General features: G+C 36.7%; 1 non-coding gene across 1 annotated transcript; it reads left to right on the top strand.

The window, feature by feature from the left end:
• The first annotated feature begins 2,995 nt into the window (after positions 1-2,995).
• LOC112503776 lies at positions 2,996-3,102 on the top strand. Its single transcript, XR_003068084.1, has one exon. It is a non-coding gene; the product is annotated as a small nucleolar RNA R71 (small nucleolar RNA).
• Positions 3,103-4,010: the final 908 nt, after the last annotated feature.

Raw genomic sequence — 4,010 nt, 5'->3', positions numbered from 1 at the left:
GAAATTTTTGAAAAGTCTTTTATAAACTTTCTATAGAAACCAACATGACCCAAGAAACTTCTTATTCCTTTTACATTTGTGGGCTCAGGTAGACTCTCTATAACCTCTAAATTGGCTTTGTCTACCTCTATTTCTCTTCTTGAGATTACATGTCCTAACACAATACCTTCCTTAACCATGAAGTGATATTTCTCCCAATTTAGAACCAAATCAGTCTCCTCACATCTCTTAGACCTTGTTCTAAATTTTTCAAACACTCCTCATAAGAAGATCCATAGACAGAGAAGTCATCCATGAATATCTCCATAGAGGTTTCTAACATATCAGAAAAAAAGGACATCACGCATTTCTGGGATGTGGCAGGAGCATTGCATAGTCCAAATGGCATTCTTCTAAAAGCAAATGTACCAAAGGGGCAAGTGAAAGTGATTTTCTCTTGGTCCTCATGTGCAATAGCAATCTGATTATAGCCTAAATAACCATCTAAAAAGCAATAGTATTCTTTCTCAGCTAATCTATCCAACATTTGATCTATGAAGGGCAAGGGGAAATGGTCTTTATGGGTTGATTTGTTGAGCTTCCAATAATCCATGCATATTCTCCATCCTGACACTATCCTAGTTGGGATTAGTTCATTCTTCTCATTTTCTATTACAATCACACCTCTTTTCTTAGGCACACATTGGACATGACTTACCTAAGAGCTACTAGCTATAGGATAAATAATGCCAACATCAAGCCATTTTAAAATTTCCTTCTTAACCACATCTTTCATCACAGGTTTCAATATCCTTTGAGGTTCAACAAAGGTAAATTCCTTGTCTTCCAAAATGATTTTGTGTTGACAAATAGATGGACTTATACTCTTCAAATCAAAGATGGTCCAACCTATGGCTTTGGTATGGGATAGAAGCATTTTTACTAATAGGTTCTTCTTGTTTCTTTTCTAATGATAATGAAATGATCATAGGTAGCTTGTTATCTTCTCCCAAAAATGCATACTTAAGATAGGCAGGTAGTTGCTTCAATTCTAAGTCTGATAGGGATTTTCTGGATAGCAATGGGTTCTGTTTGAGCTCATCTTCTAACAACTCATATGCTTCAGCATGTTGCAATATCTCATCACTTTCCTCCTCACCACTATCTTCAAATGATTTAGTTTTTTCACCTAGAATTTCCTCTAAAGCTTCCTCATGACACCATGACTATATAGCACCAACTATAGAACAATCCTCCTTTTCCTCAGGATATTTCATAGAGTTAAAAACATTTAAAGTGGCTTTTTGATCCTGCACTCTCATGGTCAACTCTCCTTTTTGGACATCAATGAGGGTTCTATCAGTGGCTAGAAAAGGGTCTTCCTAACAGAACAAGGGTGTCTTTATCTGCCTCAAAGTCAAGGATTATAAAATCAGCAGGGAATATGAACTTGTCCACCTATACCAATACATCCTCTATCTTTCCTTTGGGAAATGCTATGGATGTATCAGCCAACTGTAAGGTAAAAGTGGTTGGACTAGCCTCTCCTATCCCTAAGGTATTAAACATAGATAAATGCATAAGATTGATGCTAACACCTAAATCGCACAGGGCGTTACCAACATGTTTCTCACCTACTGAACAAGGAATTGTGAAACTTCCATGGTCTTTAAGTTTAGAGGGAAGTTTGTTTGACAAGAGGGCACTACATCCTTCAGTAAGGGCCACAGTCTCATATTCAATCAGTTTCTTTTTCTTACTCAAGATATCTTTCGAAAATTTGGCATAGTTGGGCATAGTCTCAATTGCCTCCACCAATGGAATATTGATGTGCAATTGTTTGAATACCTCCAAGAACTTTTTGAATTGAACTTCCTCCTTCTGGTTGCTTAACCTTTGTGGGTAAGGAGCATAAGGTGGAACTAGGCTAATCACTAGTTTCTTAGGATTTTAGACAGTAGTCATGGTAGGTGCACTATCTGCTGGTTTGGATGGTGGTGTATCAACATGGTCTTTGGGTGGTGAACCTTTGATAACACTATTTGTACTTTACTTTTTGGTTGATGATTCCTTTTCACTAGGAAAAAACAATGGGAAATCAGATCTGCTTGACATGGGTGCAAATCCTTGGTCTTCTGCAGTTTTAGAAACAACAGGAGGGGTTGTTGCAGCAATAGGTGGTACTGCTTTAGCAATTGGTACTGCTTCTACAGTGGCTTTTTGTGGAATTTCTACTAGATCTTTTCCACTCCTTAAGATCACAACTTTCACATGCTCTTTGGTCAGTATCTTAGGGATCTCAGTATCATTGGGTAAAGTTCCAACAGACCTGTTCATCAACTCTAGTGCTATTTGACCAATCCATGTTTCCAAAGTTCTAATGTTAGCATTTTTGTGATTCATTGCTGAGTTGGTTTAATTATAAAACCTTTTAACAATGCCTCCAAACAATTAGATGAATCACCTTGCTGGTTTGGCTTGTTTTGAAAATTAGACTGATGCTGAAAATGAGCAGGTTGATTTTGAGAAACATTTGGTTGAAAACCTTGTCTTTGCTCTTTTACAACTGGCAGGTTCAAACATGGACTATTCCAAGAGAAATTAGGATGGCTTTTCCAACTGGAGTTGTAAGTGTTTGAAAATTAGGCAGGTCTATTGTGTAGAAAGTTTATAGATTCAGAGTTAAGGCTGCATTGGTCAAAAGTATGACCTTCACCACAATACACACATTGGACAGGCAAGGATTCATAAACAACTGCAGTGGCAACATTATTAGCAGTAGGGTCAGCTAAGTTTTTCAACAAGCTAGTTATGGCTGTTAGTTGTGTTGTAAGATCAGTATAAGGATCTATTTCATGAATGCATGTGACCATTGTTGTTAGCAATTTTCTCCAAAATATCAAAATCATCATTATAAGTACTGGAAGTAAAGGCTCCACCTGCAGTAGCATCTAACATTTGTTTAGCAGTGGTATCAAGACCATTGTAAAATGTTTCTAGCTGAATGCAGTAGGGTATGCCATGATGTGGAAATTTCATTAGTAATTCCTTGTACCTCTCCCAAGCATCAGGAACTGCTTCATCATCCATTTGTCTAAAGAGACAAATTTCATTTATGAACTTGGCACTCTTGGTTGGGAGAAAATACTTTTTTAAAAATTTCTCAGCCATCTCATTCTATGTGGTGACTGAGTCTGGTTGCAACATGTTGTACCACACTTTGGCTCTGTCTCTTAATGAAAAAGGAAATAACTTCACCCTTAAGGCTTCATCAGAAATTCCATTAAGATGGAAAGAGTCAGTGACTTCCATAAAACATTTAAGATGCATATGAGGATCCTCAGATGGTAATCCAGCATATTTGACATTTGTTTGTAACATGTGAAACATAATGGGATTAAATTCAAAATGGTCACCATGAATAGCAGGCCTACGTATTCCAGGATGTAATTGATTTAATATTGAAATAGTATAGTCTATGATGCCACCAATATGTGAATTTGCAAGCCTAATAACCTCCTCCTCAGGATTGGGTATTGGATCAGGTTCTACCTACAAATAAATTTGTTGCCATTTCAGGAGTAACTAGAATAGGCAACACATTTCTTTGTACCCGTCTTCTCCTTCTAAAGATTCTTTCAATGTCCAGACTCAAAAATAGTACCGTGAGGTATCCTTGGCATAAACCACTAAAAATGAACACTTGATGGTAGAAAAATCAAATTTTAAGGTAACTCAAAGAAAACTCTTTTTGGCTAAAAATCCTTGGCAGCGGTGCCAAAACTTGGTGTAGATGAATCTATACCCTCAAAAGGCTATAATAACAAGTAAATCATGCAAGTATACATGGATTACAAGTATCGTCCAAATCAAGTAATAATGGTAAGTAATACCAGATATCGTTCCACAAAGATTTTATATGCAAAGAGAGTCATAAAAGTTAACATTAAAGTGAGATTTCATAAAAGGGTTTTTGGAAGCAATAAAGCTTCAGAGAGAAAATATCTTTGCAAGAGTTGGTAACCAAATAC

This window comes from Cynara cardunculus, assembly GCF_001531365.2.
Source record: "Cynara cardunculus var. scolymus isolate 2C chromosome LG 1, CcrdV1, whole genome shotgun sequence".
NCBI lineage: Eukaryota > Viridiplantae > Streptophyta > Magnoliopsida > Asterales > Asteraceae > Cynara > Cynara cardunculus.
This window is presented reverse-complemented; position numbering and strand designations above follow the sequence as displayed.